This window comes from Elgaria multicarinata, chromosome 4 (assembly GCF_023053635.1).
Source record: "Elgaria multicarinata webbii isolate HBS135686 ecotype San Diego chromosome 4, rElgMul1.1.pri, whole genome shotgun sequence".
Classification (NCBI taxonomy): Eukaryota; Metazoa; Chordata; class Lepidosauria; order Squamata; family Anguidae; genus Elgaria; species Elgaria multicarinata.
The window spans coordinates 97128245-97146004 of NC_086174.1; the positions used below are offsets into that span (position 1 = coordinate 97128245).

At 40.9% G+C, this 17760-nt stretch overlaps 1 protein-coding gene across 1 annotated transcript in view; it reads right to left on the reverse strand.

Annotated features, from left to right (window-relative positions):
* GRIK2 (glutamate ionotropic receptor kainate type subunit 2) overlaps positions 1-17760 on the reverse strand; it is a 531656-nt gene that overhangs the window by 324199 nt on the left and 189697 nt on the right. The gene's annotated exons all lie outside the window — the stretch shown is intronic.

Genomic DNA, 17760 nt, shown 5'->3' on the forward strand with positions numbered 1-17760 from the left:
ATATAGCTCATATGTTTCATCAACTTAATACTCTCCCTGAGTTTAAGGCAGCTATAAAGACTAGCCACTTCCGGCAGGCCTGCCCAAATGAATTTTAAGATGTCTGATGATTATATTGTATCAGTTTTCTAAGTTTTTAATCAGTTTTATACATTTGATTAAATGTTGTTCCCCCACCTCGAACCAGAGGGAGAGGTGGGTAAGAATTTATTATTATTATTATTATTATTATTATTATTATTATTATATTTGTAAAGCCTTACAAACATGTGACAATTAAATGGCGCGAACAATATCCAATACTTGTAGGAGCAGAAAGGAGAAGCATAATCGTGACAATAATCTACAAGATATTATTTTATCCTATTTTGATGCTCGGTTATTCCCTGCATTTTAATTATTTTCCATATGTTTTCCACTAATGTATTTAATATTTTAGCATATACTGGGCTGTGAGGAGGGAGAGGAAAAGAATAATGAGTACCCATATGTAACACTAATTGGGTATTAACTGCATTTTATGTATCAGCCAGCAGAAAGGATCATTTATAGCCCATCATTAGAATGTGATACATGAAATGTTTGCATATCTTGACTATCTGAATGAATTTGGCAGAAAGCCTAGGAAGATAGGAAGTTAGACCATTGGTCCATCTAGCTCAGTATTGTTTATACAGACTAGCATTAGCACGCCATAGTTTCTCTCATTCATATATATATATATATATATATATATATATATATATATATATATTATGATTTCAAATAGGAGCCTTTCACTGCCCTAACTGGAGATACCTGGAAATAAACCCAGGGCCTTCTTCATGCAAAGCATGTGCTCCACCACTGAGCAACATATATCTTGATAATTAAAACAAGGTCAATGCCCAAGGTTCAGGGTGTGCATAGGATAAATGATAAAAAGAAATGATAAAAATGAAAGGTTCTCCATACAAGACACAATGAGTATTCTGTAGGAAGGTCCAGAGTTTTGAATTCAGGAAGGGCTCCAAAGAACAAGCCCTTTAAAGTAAGGTAAGAATATTTACATCTCACAGCTGTTCATATTTCCAGGAAACCATGTCAAAACTATGCATTGATTTGTATGTCTCCATGCAGACATTTCAAGTGCCTAAGATGCCATCTACCAATGGTAGAGCTGTCCCCATGAGGACTAAGAAGAAGTTTGTGGCTCATGCTGACTAGGGGTGTGCAGAGCAGGTCTGCTCTTCCTCAAAATTCAAAGCAGAGCTCCATTGGTTCCCTGCTCCAATTTTTGGAGGAGGACAATCTCAAAACTAACCCTCCCTCACCCCTCAGTAACAGCGTCTTTCTAATATGGAAGTGTTCAGTTAGTTGTCCATCAACATGAAATGAGCCCTCACATTGCCTAAAAACCCCTCAGATAACTATGGATCTGTTCAGGGCTCCAAACAAACTTCTAACCACATCATAGGTTTCTGATAGTTTTAAAACTGCCTCCTACCGCACCACGATTTTGGAGGTCCATTGGACCCCCGGATTTACTGTGAAGAGCACACACCTCTAATGCTGACCATCAGCATTAGAGAAGCAATGGGCAGTATCCTATACTGCCAATGAGTCTCTGTTGTGCTAGCAAAATGGACCCCAGGACAACAGGAACTAGTGGTCCCTAAAATAAGCTCAGAAAGGAGTGACAATGCTCATTTCCAGAACAGGGCAGGTCAACGGAGCTCCCTTCTGTAAGCTCTGCTGACCTGCCCTATTCAAGAAACTAGCATTGTTTATAGTTTCAAGAATGGCTAGCTCCTGGGCCGGATCTACACTACTGCTTTAAAGTGCTTTATAACAGTTATAAAGCGCTTTAACTGCTTTAAAGTGCTATAAAAGCGCTTTATAACTGTTATAAACCGCTTTAAAGCAGTAGTGTAGATCTTGCCCTGTTGTGCTAGTGGTTCATTCCACTGGCATGGGGGGCAATATAGGATACTGCCTAAAGTGTTTCCCTCCTCATAAACCACTCTGACAAAGAATACAACAAGTAAGTGCATCTAACTCAATCTGAAAAATGTGGGAGGATTACACAATGGCAAAGGAATGTAAAGGTTTCAGATACAAAATCACCCTATTCAGGAGAGCTCCACTTTTGTCTGAAATAGAATCAATCAAGTAGGAGAAGCAGATCAAACATCCACTGGGCCTAGGATAGCCAGGTTGCAACCCCAATTTTTCCTCTGAAACCTACTGCTAACACAGGACATAAAAGCAGCCACAGTTTTTTCCACCATGTGGGGACCTATTGTCTGCCTGCTTCCTCAGTTCTCTCTCCATCCCAGATTCCTGATCTTTACAGCAAATAGAGGAAGGCCACATGTGCTGCCTGATCCCTCAATGTAGCAGCAGACCGTAGCCCACCCTCATTCACTTTGGAGGCAGATTCGGAGTTCCCAAATCAGCCCCAATTTGGCTTGGGACTCCTCAGAACTGCCCCAGTCCACTTTGGATCCAAATTCAAAGTGGGTCAACTGTTGAGTTTCCCAGACACCCATGAAAGTCAGGCACAAGGCCAACCAGGAGTCCATAGGATTCCCCCTCCCCCGCTTAGCCCCCATTCCTTCCTGCTTGCCTGCCAAACCCAGAGAGTCACTGCCCTCTGCCCAGCTGCAGGACTTACTTAACCCATCTGCTTGCACCAGTGAGCCACCTGACCACTCTAGTTTGCAACATAGATCTATGGCAGGCCAGATCCACCATCTATGGTGGTTCTCCTGGAGGACAGATGGCTTGCCAGCGCGAGTGGAGGTGTTATGTGAGTCCCGTGACCAGGTGGGGGACAGCAGTTCACCATCAGGCTGAAACGGTTTGAAGCACTCTGGTCTCTTTGGGCCAAATGTGGCCCAATCCAGGCTGAACTTGAATTTGAGGTTTGGGACTGATTCACAAAGTATGAATCATACCCCTAATTTACAAGCATAAGGATAACTTGGAATTTCAGTCTGGCAATCTCATATGTGATAAAGTCCTCCTATGGAGAAACAGTTGCTCATACATCTCCTTCATCAGTCTCTTACGTGAGCGGTTGAGGCCCTGCTTAGCATCTCAAACCCAGCTGCAGTTTCAGAAGGCATGTGGGGCTGCCTTTGATGCTTTGTACCCATCCAGGATCTGGAATTCTCTAATATTTGAGGTGTGTCTGTCCCTCACTCTCCTGGCTTTCCAGCATTATCATTAAGAACTGGGGTAGTATCCAAGAGTGTACTACTGCTAAGCTAACTGACACTGTGCTTGCATGAGCCAACTCCAGCATAATACCAATAGTGCATGCTGCCATGTCGGGTTTCCCCTGAAAACTCATTGCACCAGCAAGCACTATTGGCATTGAGCTAGAGATACTTTACGCTACCACAATGTACTTTGGGTTATTTAATTATCTCAACTGTTCTAGTTCCCTTTTTATGATAGCTTTTTATTGGATTTAATCTGTTTCATGGCCAATTCCAGGATTGAGGGACCCTGGGCAACATGGCTTCTGGTTAGCCCCCTCCCCTATTGGTGCTTCTAGTGGGGTTCTGTTTTTAACAAGAAAAAGGAGTAGATTGCTGAATCTCCCCCCCCCCGGCACCACCTGTGGCTCACCTCCCTATGGTCTTGGTGCCCAGATGGGTTCCTCTCAAACAAGCTCCCTTCCAGGATTAGAGCTTGGCAGAGGAGAGAGGTTCCTGAGGAGAAGAGCTGGGGCTAGATAAGCCATGGGGGAAGAGAGAATCTACACTCCTCAGTAGGCAACCCATTCTCCTTTTGGTGTTGAAATCAGACTTCCCAGTAACATTCCAAGATCCAAAGGTTGCATGTAGTCAAAATGTGAATCATTGGAAGAGTGCATGGTACTGATTTCTTAACTTTTTCCTAAACTCCATTATTATTATTTTTACATAACCTCAATGAGCATGCGTCTGTGGAGATGCTGCTGCAAAATAGGCCTTGACAGTAAAATATATGAGGGTTGTTAACCGAATACATGTTGTGAAAACTGTTCGCTAAACTGCCAAATATGAGGATGAGGATTTATCGCTATGCAGCAAAAAGTGGTCCAGAATCCCAATGAGAGCATTTTCAGGCATAGAAGTTGATGGAGGGGAAACAATGATCTTCAAAATGGTTGACATCCACGTGAAGAATTGCTTAATACATGCGTGGTGAAGAGGCCACAGTGATCTGTTACTGTGACTACAAGAAATAAAATCTCTCAAGATCTCTGTTCCCAGGTTTTATGTCAAAAAAAGTGTGTGGAAGCATGTAAAATAATCCCGTCTCAGCAAAACAACAAGTTAAGTTATGGTTATATTAAACTGTGTGGTGAATATTATGTAAATGTATGATGAACACCAGCAGCTGGGATTTAGACTGTGTAAATGCATACTGAACACATTTAATTCATCTGAAAGCTATTATTACATTCATTTACTCCTTCTGTTTATTTGTAAGTGCTTTGCCTTCTTTAGGTTTCTTTTTCTTTCTCATAATAGCTGAACAAGGCTGGTGGCTGAATACAGTGTCTCTGAACTAGGGATGGGGGGGGATTCATTCAGTTCACATTTTTGTATGAACTTACCTAATTTTACCCTGTTGAACCAATAGGGCAACCAAAATTCAGTTATACTTTGAAATTTGCACTTTTCTGAAATTTGCAATGGATATTGCAATCACCAGTTTTTAAAGAATGTGCATAAAATGTGTATATTAGGGGAAAGTACACACAGAAATGTGTATATTAGTGAAAATGCCATTCAAAATGGATATATTAGGGAAATTGTTGTTTTTTATTCATCTCCCTAAAAATGTGCTTCTAGACTCACTGATCCTTAATAATGCCAGATCTACACCAGGCAGGATGCGACACTTTGAAAACGTTTTGCAAACTGTATATGGAGTGTGTGTCCTGGGCCCCAACAGTTGTCACTACTGTTATAAACTGTTTTAAAGCAGTAGGGTAGATCCTGTCCAGGTCTCCTTATATTATTTGTGTATATCCCCCTATATAGGGGGATATAGGTTCCCCCTATATCCCAAATAAAGGCCAGGAACCTGAATTTTGTTCCTTGTGGTAGAAGCATCCCCAGAGAGGAGTTCTGCTCATGGCCACTCTTACCAGAAGTGATGGTGGGCTGTGGAAGAGGGGAGGTTACTTCCACCAATGCCTGCTTCCCCTTCCAAACCTATTGTACTCCTGAAAATCTGCTTAAGAGGATAGGGAACCCTTTAGAATAGTGGAGGGGTCCCTTGGAAAAGGGAGAATAGGCAGAAATTGCCTTCCGCCTTCCTCTAGTGAGTTCTTCCACTGGATCTCAGTCCCATCTTTGAATGGAAGGGCTCCTTCCATTTTCAGATGCATAGTTGCATAATTAAATACATAGGCCTTAGCTAGACCTAAGATTGGGTCATCCCTGCCTGCTCCCTGGATATCCTGTGTGTCATTTACATGAACAGGGATGACCCCGGGACGATCCCGGGATAAACCTTAGGTCTAGCTAAGGCCATAGACCTTTGCTGTCAAAATGGGGTTCCTGGCCTCATCAAATCCCATATCCAATTTTAGAAAAACAAATTCAGCTATACTGCTTTTCAACAGTCAAACCCAAGCCAATATTCCTTTCCCAGGGGCTCTCTCTAAAAGCAAAATGAAAAACGCTACTTCCTCCATTCACAGACAAGGAATCCGAAACCTATGCAACTGTGTGCGTTTCTCATTCTTTACTTTTAGGCCAGGCAGCCAGGCTCTCTCTGTTTTCAGCCTCTCAATGAACTTTATATGATTTATGGGGATAAAAAGAGCAGAATATTTAAGCATAAGTCAAATTAATGTTCACAATCATGAGAGATTATTAATGCAGAGACGTTAAAGCCATCAGAACAATAATTAAAATATAAATTTTCTGTGCTTTTTAACGCTGAGAAACGAACACAGTTAAACAACACTGAACTAATAAAACAATAGCTTTCCATTAAGGAAGGCACCATGCAGTAATTAGCTTTAGCACATAATTACTAATTGTGTTTGCCCTTGGAGTTACTTCATAGGTCACTTAAAATATTCTGTACTGAAAGGATACATAACATGACGCCACCCAGAATCAATATTCTCACACCCACAAAATGGCTTGGAAAGTGCTATTTACTAATACCTTATTTTACCATTATTTCTGTTAAATGCCAAAGTCATTTAGAAAGTGTAAACTTTCATGTTCTTTGTGAAATGAAAATGTCACACACACGCACACAAACACACCTTTAGAAAATACTCTTAACATTTATATGTATTATATTTAGGCTCGCACCAGCATAAATTGCTTTCTGGATATATTCAGCTCTTAACACCAAAACCTCAAGCTATTTTAAAAATCATGATTGTGCTTCTAAAATATTGATTAGGGCAGTCTGGACTTCACCTGTTCTAACACAACGGTTATGCTTACAGGTCTTGACAATATGTGTGGTCACCCTGGACACTGACTAATACATGACCCCTTTCAGAGGACACACTAAACTACGGTGGTTAAGCATTTGAGCTAATCATTATGGCTAGGCATGTGCTCCACTCCGATTAGAAGCGCAGAAGCAGGAGCGAATTGGCCTGCTCCGCCTTGCCCAGAGGCGGAGTAGAAGTGGACTGCGGACCCCTAGAAGCAAGGTGAAGAGAAGCACCCATTTTCGGAGCGCTCCAGTTTCCGCGTTCCGCTTCTTTCGCCATCTTGAAACATTTCGCCCATAGGATTGCATTGCAGAAAAGAATCGCAGATAACTGTGTTGTTTTTGAAGCTATCTTTCTAAAAATTCTTGTGCTTGGAGAGTCGTGGATGGGGGTCATTTTGAGACTACTCTCAGCTCTCTGCGTGGTGCGGGTCGTGCGCTGGAATTTTAAAAAAAAACCGGCGGGAAAAATACTTTTTCCGAAGGGCTGAGGGGCAGAGTCAACTCCTGGTCATGATCACATGATCCCAAAGTTGGAGGAGGGGATAGGCAAAACGGGTAACTTGGGATTCTGGGAACTTCTCTTTCTTAGTCTGAACGGACTTTTCCCAGTGTTTTTTAAAACAGTAGCCCCACCAAATGCACAAACACAACCTGTGAAATCATATACTAAGCCAATAATAAGAGATAGAAACACAGCACTGCTACCCACCCTAACTTTGGGGAACAACTGAAAAGATGTGGTGCAAGGGGATGAGCTCCCCTAGGGCATCTCATTGTGGACGTGCCCTCACTCTCTCCTGTACTTGGAAGGCCATCAGAGCCTTCCAAAGAGAGTAACCCGGTGGAGCAATGCCTATCATGAGTTGAAGTGAGCGGTCTACTTCTCTTAGTGGTGGAGCAATGCCTATTATGAGTTGAAGTGACAGTTCCACTTTTCTGTTGTGGTGAAGCAATGGCTTTCATGAGTTGAACTGACAGCCTTGCTTCTTAAAAGACTGGTTGACCACCAGTCAAATTGGCAGCTGCTGCTTCCCTCTCCCCTGGGCACGTCCCCCTATTGCTGGTAAAAGACAGATATAGCCTTTTAAAAAAAGTTCTTCTTGTTGTTTATTCAGCAACACTGCTGCTTTTAATTCCACCCCTCCTTTGTTTATTTATTTATTTATTCCATTTTATATGCATTACTGGCTTATCCTTGGCTCACTTCCTTATGCCCCCAGAAATGTCTGCTGCCTGCCTGCCTGCCTTCCCTCTCTCCTCCCTGCCCGCCTCACAGGGATGTTGTGTGTGTCTGGCTTTGACTCAGGGGAGAAGTCCTTCCTGCACTCACTTGGAGTTTTGGAAGTTCCAAATCCATTTTTCAAGTGTGGAAGAAGATTCATATTAGGTTGATGATCTCTACTCCTCAATTCATGGCATGTTGGGATTTCCTTTGAAATGGCCCCATTGAGAGGTCTGCAGGTTTAAGCCCCGCCAAAAAACAGGGGATGATGGGACTGCCTTGAGTCTGGGCGTGCGTGTATATCCCTGGATAAGCTGTCATGGTGCCGAGTTTGAGGTTTCTAACCTGCAAATTGACGGAGCTATGGAAAGGGGTGTGAATGGGGTGCCCGATTTTCATAAATTCCCCAAAATCAGGGGATGATGGGACTGCCTTGAGTCTGGGCGTGCATGTGTATCCCTGGATAAGCTGTCAGGGTGGCGAGTTTGAGGTTTCAAACTTGCAAATTGACGGAGCTATGGAAAGGGGTGTGAATGGGGTGTTGGATTTTCATAAATTCCCCAAAATTCAGGGGATGATGGGATTGCCTTGAGTCTTGGCATGCGTGTGCACCCCTGGATAAGCTATCATGGTGGCGAGTTTGAGATTTCTAACGTGCAAATTGACGGAGCTATGGAAAGGGGTGTGAATGGGGTGCCCGATTTTCATAAATTCCCCAAAAATCAGGGGATGATGGGACTGCCTTGAGTCTTGGCGTGCATGTGTATACCTCCATGAGGTGTCATGGTGCCAAACTTGAGGTTTCCAACTTTCACAGAAAAAAAGTTGTATACTTTTTTAGCTTAATGCAAGCCTATGGGTGGGGAAACAGAGCTCCGATCCGGATCTGGAGCTCCGAGCGGAGCGGAGCAGACATGGGCGGAGCGGGGGCGGAGCGAAGTGGGCCGATCCGAAAATCACAGATCTGGAAGTGAAGCGGAGCGGGAAGTCCGTGCACACCCCTAATTATGGCCTAGTGTGTCATGTGAACCATATCTTAGCATGTCGTGTGACCCATTCCTAACTGTGGTGGCTACATAACCACAGTTTAAACACACTCACTGGGCCTGTTCAGACAAAACGCTAAGCCATCGTTAGGCCACTAACCCCTTTGCAAGAAGCATTTAGTGCACTTAAACTGTGGTTATTCGCTATTATGATTAGGAATGATTCACACACAACATGCTAAGTTCCCACAGGGGAACTGACCTTTCCTTACATATACATCTAAGGTTCTGACAGGGTTTTGTACTTTTTTACTCATGCTTGTAAGTACCAGCCTATCCTTAACACTCTTCTGGCATTCACTGTCTAGCTCCTTCCTATCTCTCCTCTCTCATTTCACACTATCGCCCCGCTCGTGCTCTTTGCTCCTCTGATGCCATGTTTCTCGCCTGCTCAAGGGTCTCTACTTCCCTTGCCCGGCTTCGTCCATTTTCTTCTGCTGCCCCTTATGCCTGGAACGCTCTTCCAGAACATTTGAGAACTACAAGTTCAATCGCAGCTTTTAAAGCTCAGCTAAAAACTTTTCTTTTTCCTAAAGCTTTTAAAACTTGATTTTGTTCTGACTTTTATACTGCCTGTTTGGTGCATTCTCTTCCCCTCCTTATTGTTTTATTATGATTTTATTAGATTGTAAGCCTATGCGGCAGGGTCTTGCTATTTACTGTTTTACTCTGTACAGCACCATGTGCATTGATGGTGCTATATAAATAAATAAATAAATAAATAAATAATAATAATAATAATAATAATAATAATTTATGGGCAAACAGGGGGCCACTTCTACAATGAGAAATATCCTCCAAAACTGACTAATAGCAGCCTTAATTTGCCCAGTTCAGGCATCAAAAGTAATTGGCACTATTGTCCCATTAACTTGTTTTTCCCCCCATATTTTGGACTTGAGCAATGCTCCTGTATCCACATGTTTAGCCTGTTCTAGCACCTTGCGAGATTATCTCTTGCCCTGCAGTATAATCTGAAGTATTACTGCAGTTTCTCCATATTGTCAGTATTTGTGAATATGGGAGGGTTTTTTTTAAAAGGTATAAGAGATGATAACTGTCATATTTCAGAATTGTATTGGCATCTGTAGGTTTTCCGTAAATGTCAGTTTGTAAATTCCCACTACAGTTTCTAAATTACAGTTTCCACAACCAGGAAATGCATACTGTCCCTTTCATATGTAAAGTCAAATTTTATGGTGTTATGTTTAGAATTTATAAATGTGTCAAATATCTTCAGCATATTTTCTGTTCCATTCCAAATTATAAATATGTCATCCACCTATCTTTTATTTAACAAAAACAGAAACAATGGAGTGTCTATATAGATTGCTCTCATGTAGTATAAACAATTCTTCAAATTGATTCAGGGAAAGGTTTGCCACTTCTGGGGCAAAGCGGTACCCTATTACTATTCTTGAAATTTGCCAAAAGAAAAGTATTCATGAATAGAAATAATTTTCGCCCAATAGTTATGCTGCTACAGAACATAGAAAATGTGTAGGGGGATGAAGTGTTACCCATTTATTCAAGGTTTCCTCTATGACTCTCAATGTCTCATCTCATAGGGCTTTCATATCCATAGTTACTAGTTATATGCATGCAGAGTTTAATTTGACCTTGCCTATGAAATTCAAAAAAATCTGTATTATCCCTTAGATAGGAGTCTATCTCAGGGATAAAAGACTTTCAGAAATGAGTCGATATTAGTCAAACCAGGGGTTTGAATAAGGATACACATCCAGAAATAACAGGATGGCCTGGAATGGTACAATGTTGCTGCAAATTTTAGGCAAAAATTAAATTGTGGCATTCACTCATCAGTTTGGGATAGAAAACCATACGTTGATTTTGAAATATAACCTTCTGCTAATTCTTCCTCAATAATATGCAAGATTTCTTTTTTGATAGATATCCTAGGGTCATAGTCACATGTCATAATGAGCAGTATTCCCAATTTGGTGAAAAGCCTTATTGATAGTGAATTCTTATTATTGTTGTTCATATCTTTGTAACTAGACTGCCTTGGATTGATGGATACCTTATTGGGAGTTTCAAAAGTAACTATCTCCCCTTCATTTTATACATTATGAAGTGATCTTGTGAAAACAGCTTCCAGAGTAGGGTCGCAAGTTACTAATTTCCTGAAAGACACACTATCATTACTAAGTAGGCCACATCAATCCAAGTGTTTTGAGGTTAAGAATCCAAGCATTTTGAGATAACATATGATTTGGGTGTATAGACAAACTAGATGTGGTACTGAGAAGCCATAACTAGTGATACCTGCCTCTACTTTGATTTTCAACAAACATAAATGGACAGTTCATACAATGCCCTGGATCAAATTCAAGCTTAACAAGCCAAGTTAAGCACAAGCCCTGGGCACCTTCACCTTCACCTGTCCCCTTTGCTGCTGTTTCACTCCTGCATGTAAGTTCATGAAACCTGTTAATATCCTAGCTTATTGGATCATCTGAATGTGGCCTTAATTTTTTTTTCTTCCCTAGTACATGTGCATGTACCAAGAAACAGTGTGTAGAACAGTAGAATATGCACATAGACAGCAGCAATATCAATGATCAGAACAACGACAGAAATTGTAATCAAGGAGTTCACATTTCTAGTAGAGGAAGTGCACACATGAGATAGGTAAGCAGGGATCTTTTTATTGCATTGTGCAAACTGACCCTCTATATGGAGGAAGGATGACTAATGAATAAGCAAGGTGACAAGAATAAGCTTTGGATAGGTAAGGAAATAGTTCACAAAAATTGCAATTTTATACACACACATCCAGGTAAGTGTGCATCTGATTGAAGCCTAAGGCCACATAGGAGTAAGCCCCATTGAATTCAGTGCAACTTGCTTCTGAGTAGACATGTATAGGCTTGTGCTGTAAGTTTCCTTTGCTAATAAATGCCTATTTCTATCCTACCTACCCATTCTTGTTCTGTTTTTGTGTGTTTTAATTCTGCCAGAGAAAGAATAAAATCAGAGAACTAAAATATGACTAACTCTGGTAGCATTATTATTATTATTATTATTACTATTATTATTTTGTTTTAACTGCATCATAAGTCAGTTCATTCTCAAAACAGTTTCTTCAACTTTTGTCTTTTACTCAGAGACACAGAAAGACTCTTTATGATGCTTAAATCCTTCACCTACAAACTCAAGAAATGCTAATAGGAGGGTGGAAAGCTTCCACTTATAGCAATATATTTGCATATGCCATTAAATGCCATTGAACTATGTAACCAAAAGGTACGAGCAAGTAATATTTTATGCAAATCAGGAGAGGAGACAGCATGTTTCTCGTTACCCACAGAGGCCTCAACTTGAAATCCAGCTTCAAAACTTTACTGTCTACAAAGTACTCTTTAGAATGGGGCTGATCTCCTCCTTTCAGCTTAGAGAAGATTAGCTTGTGTAGCTGGGGTTTTTTGGAAATCCGGTGGGAAAGCTGCATGTCATTTTGCTCTCTGTGATTTTTTCTAAGCCCACAAGAGAAATACAAGAAGAGATCAAGCTTTGCCACTTGCTTGATCCAGAATACAAGGGACAGACTTAATTAAAATCTGTGGATATTTTGCAGGTGCAGATGAGAAATGGCATAGTGCATCATTAAAATAATTTGAAGCATACTTGTTTAGAATTCTCAGAGAAATAAATGCAATTTCAAAATGTAGAATAATGCTGAGATCCAGGGCAAAAGGCAAAATCATCTCACTGGGAGCATTATCTAATTCTCTGGACAGGCTGTGTGACACGATCCCCAAATTTCAGTATTTCAAAAATACTGACTCATCAAATAGGCCCAGGAGGCAAAAAATCATGACGAAATGGAATTTATACCTGATCCACACTAGGTATAAAGTGGCATGTGATGCCCAGGGACAGAGCAGGTTCTCACCAATCATGGGTGTGGATTTAGGGTAGAATCTGGTAGATTGTGGACAGAACCTGGCAAAATCTTGTGAGCCTGTTGAAGGTGGGGGAGGAGAGTCAATAGGAAATCTTTTTCAGATCTCCTCCTTAGTTAGGGATGAGAGAAGTTTTCACGCTGTTACTTCATTGTTTCTCTGTTTCACTCTGCCCTGTGTTTCACTCATCATGGATTTTGGGTAGAGATAGTCATGGATTTAATTTGGCAGATGTTTGGCATGTAGAAACTCTTAACACAATTCAAGGGGTTCACCAAGTCCCCACCACCACAAGTCTCTGTCTTTATCTTGGCTATGTCTTCGAAATGTCTCCTTCATAAAGGAAAAGAATTTCTGCATGTAAACCAAGTCAGGGCTGGCTCCTAGGAAAGGGACTGGCCATCACGGTGATTTATAGAAGCTTCCAAATGCCCAGATTGTAATTTAATATGCGTGGAAGCAATGGAATGGTGGCTCACTGAGGTTCCCCTGGTGCTCCAGCCATAATTTCTCCTAGCTTCAGTCTCCTGGATAAACGCTTGTATCTATGCCCTTAGTTAAAAAGGGCAGGGTCCGCAGTGAACTCCCTGCCCAACAGAGATCCCAATCTGTAGGAAACAAGAATATAGATGATGTCATCTGTCTGGCTACTGCTAGGTGGAGCTTAGCCAGCAGGGCAGTTTCGTTTTGTATCAGCTGCCAAAGCTGTAAATACAATTGAGCATCCTTTAAAAAGCTGCACTTGTGTAGGGAGAGGCTGTCAAATTATAGGCTTGTTTCCAATCTCCCCCTTTCGAGGAAAAGTTTCAAAACTTGCTAGCAATGAACTTCAGGTACATCTGGACGAGGCATCCTTTTCAGTCAGGTTTCCAACCTGTTTCTGCTGTTGGCAGAGCTTTGGAGTCCAGGTAGACCATCTATGTCTATAAGCCGAGAGGGCAAGGCTTCTTATGTTAGTTCTTGTGTGTCTTTTCATAACTTCTAGCAGCATCCCTTGAACAGCTTGAACGATAAACTTTAAGGCGCTTCCTTTTCGGTGGCTTTGCTCTTTTGTGGAAAAGCGCAAAAAGTGTTGGGAGAGCTCCTACTCAAGCAGGATTCCACAGGGTTGATAATATTGCCTATATTGTTTATCATCATAGGAAGCAGCTGGACTACAACTCCCAGGCCATGCTGGCTGGGAATGATGGGGCTTATAATCCAACACATCCAGAAAATACAAGGTTGGGAAAGCCTGATCTAGAACTTCTCAGTGGGGCATCCACAAAATGCTGGTGATACCCAGCTCTATACTTCATGAATCACACAACTTGAAGTAGCTGCGTCTGTCCTAAACTACTGTTTGGGAGCTGCAGTGGCTGAGGTTGAAGAAGATGAAATTGAATCCAGAGAAGATGGAGGAGAGCAGATGCTTTAGGAGAGGAATCTGTGGTTGATGGGATGATCATTAAAAACAGCAAAGCGGTTTTACTGCCTGAAACTAAATTTGGATCTAGCTTAATATCTGAAATCACGAATTGCAGTTGTGGCTTGGAGTTCCTTTTATCAGTTATGAACAGGAAGGCTGCATCCCTTCTTAGAGAAAAGGGAACTTGGCACTGGAAGCTTTACCTCGGCTTTATCTTGGATGGACTACTCCAGTATGATTTGCACAGGGCTGCCCTTGAAGATGACTTGGGAGTTGCAGCTGATACAGAATCATGTGCTCAGCCTCCTATTTGTTTATTTCTAAGATGTATGAGTGGCCTGTTGGCCAAAGCACTCACAGAGGCAGCTTAAAATAGTAAAACAAAATGTAAAATTTCTACTATGGAAACTAACAAACTTGGCCTCGGCAGCATCAAACAAATGAAACAATCAATAACAGATAGTAACTGGGGAGGGGGAGTAAGAATAATACAAAAGAGCATCATACACCAACCAAAACAACAAAACAAACCTCTAGGCACATACTCAGCAGATAAAAACAGATAAAAGGCAATAGAACAACGAATTACAGGAACAGGAACAACAAAACAGGACAGGGCCATAAAATATCAACTAATCACCAGCTCTTTCAAAATAAAGACATCTTCAGTAACAGTTATTGTTTGTCTATTGCAAGGCTAAGCCAAGTGCAATGTGTTGCTTAAGGTGTACATTTGTTTGTCCTTATCTCTCCCTCCTTTCCTGCCTGTAACTTCTTCCCATGTTGATGAGTTTTTAGGACTGATGGCAGATAATGCTTGAACCCTCCTTTAATAGGGTTAGATCGTAGTAGATGTTTACCTTCCGCCTGTTCATATCCCCATTACCATTGCCACCATTACGGCCGTCCTCTAATCATGAAACGTCCTCTCCTTATTAAAAGTGATGATCATTTGCATTTTTTATTTTTTTTTGGCTGGGTGTACAGGACACTGTTCTGTTACCTCTAGAATATGCTCATGTTTGCACATGAAGCATCTAATTTTGGAATAAAACACAAACTACTGAGAGAGGAACATATATGGGGAAAGTGTACAGACGTCTAAATATTCAAGAAACACCAAGGACCTGATTGGATCCTCATCCATACTATTCTATCTTTCCTGAAGAGTAAGAAACACATTAAACTAAATGTAAACAATTATTTGGATAATTAAATACACATTATTAATGAAAAGCATGAAAGTGGCTGTTGCCAGCCATATACATATGATCTGCAGTCCAATAAGGATTGCTCTCCACCTGTACATTTTGCCGACAAAACATCCGTTTATTAACACTCTATTAATAAATAGCATTTTAAAAAATTGCTATGGGAAACAGGCTCCAGGCCAAAAAGGCAACGGGATTCTCATACTAATTTTTTAAGCAACACTGCATTGTCTCTACCATTCACTTTCATACTGTGGTCACTTCTTTTGAGATGTAGCCTCCCCTTTTCTTTTCATCTTCCTCATATTGACCCAGTTCAGAATTGAATTCAAGGTGCTGGTTGGTAATTACTTTTAATGCCATAAATTGCCTGGTTCTGACATACTTTATGGGCAGTCACAGGAACTTCAGTAATGCTCAATCTGCTGTACTTACCACTTTCAGATCTGTAGATGACATTGGACAATTTGGGTTTTGGGCTCAAAGTTCCTGGGGTTTTGCCTGACCCCGATCTCCTACCAGGAAAACTAATTAAAAGAATTTGTTGCTGTTGTAAGGTAACTTTGCAGAACATGTTTGCATCAAAGGTGTTCCTTATTGGGGACATACACTTTAGGCTTTTTCACACAAGTGAAATAAGGCACATTTGTGACTGGCCACTCACAGATATTCACGGGTCCTTTTGATAACATCATGAATCTCCTACAAGTCTCCCGCTCCTTCCCCCGGTTATTCTGTTTTTTAAAAATAGACTTGGATATTCCGATTCTTCTGAAATAGGATTCTTCAGGATTCTCTACTATGTGCAGGGAAAGTTGTGCTACAAAACACCCACTAGAGGGCACTGTCCCATTCAATACAATGAGCACTGAAGCTTTCAATTACAGACCACATGGTTGCCCCTCTTCTCCCATGCAATTCAGCTTATTACAATTGCGGGAGAGGAGCAGGAAGCAAAGCACCAGTAAGCAAATGTGATTTCCCTTTCATCTCTAGAAGCCAAAAGAATTACACATGTGTAATTATTCACAACTAAGTCCCTATTTGATCTACTCCATAAAGGGTTGCAAAACTATTGCTAAAGCCCTTCAGGGACAGAATTGCTGGCTGAGTAAGTCTCCACAGTACTGTTTCAAATATCAGCATTGAGCACATACATAACAGACACACACCCCTTGCAGATATACTGTAGAGCTAAGAACCCCAGGTCTTCCATGCCTGCGTTGACAACACTACTGATATATCTGTTTAGACATTCCGTAGAACATCACAGGGAGTATTAAGGTCTTATTTTCAGAATGTACATGTACCACATGTTTTTGGCTTGCTCATTAAAAATGAAACAGATAGTTATGAAGTACAACTGATAAAATCCCTTTGTTATAACTATAGTTTATCACTCCCTTAACAGATCCTTATGCTGTGCTTGAAATAAGTTTGCCCATAAATTAGATATTTTAAAATTACTATTAATTATTCATATTGCATCCTTAAAAGTACATAGCACTGTATAACTGCCCAGGTTGGTGCCATGCTTCCAACCATAAATGTTTTATTGCAAACTGTTTCCTATAAAGCATTTATAATACAATTTTTAATATAATATATGACCTGTACATTGTGTTAACTGATATATATGATTTTGTTTGCTCCCCGTCTTCTTACCAAGAAAAATGGCCCTCAAGATGGCTTTTAAAAAGTGGACATTTTGCCAAAAGGATATATACAAAGAGTTACCTTCCTTCCACCACCACCACCACCTGCCCCTGCTTTTTTGTTGTTGTTGAAATTTGAACAGTCAGGGTAAATGCCTAGAAATTCCATGAATGTTTCTATGAACTATAAAAGCAGTAGCTATGTTCCCTATCACATTCTGAAACCATTCTTTAAACATGTGTATGATAGGTACCAGATATCTTGTGGAGCAGTGGCTGTCTACCTGCTCAAGGCTGAGCCATGTAATTAAAAAAGAAAAGAAAAGTAAAGTAATTCTGAATATGAATTTGGTCCCAAGATTAATGTTCCCCTGAGTAGGAATGATTTTATTGGTGCCCAAGTTGTAACTTTGCCATAGGAGTAGTTTTGCAATTTAGGACAAGCTCCTAAGACCATGTTCCATTAGCACAAGCAGACAGGCATTTCACTAAAGCGAAAAATTTACATCACCAGATATACAGCTTAGTGAGCCCTTTAAATCTGATAGCATTCAAATCTCCATATACATATGGAGTACTTCAATAGCAGGGACAGCATTTATATTTGCATTTAGTACACATTGTTGTTCCTAACAATGAAGTCCATGAGAAGACCACTTGCTCACTAGTCTGGAGCTATTTGTGAACACTGAATGTCCCATGCATGCAAGAATGAGTATCAATCCACCACCACCCCCTCACTCCAAATGTCACGGTTGAACATTTCAGGACCAGTTTGCCAGCAACCTTCTATGAAAACGAACTGCAGGTTTAAAATTGCAAATCATCCTACAAAATGT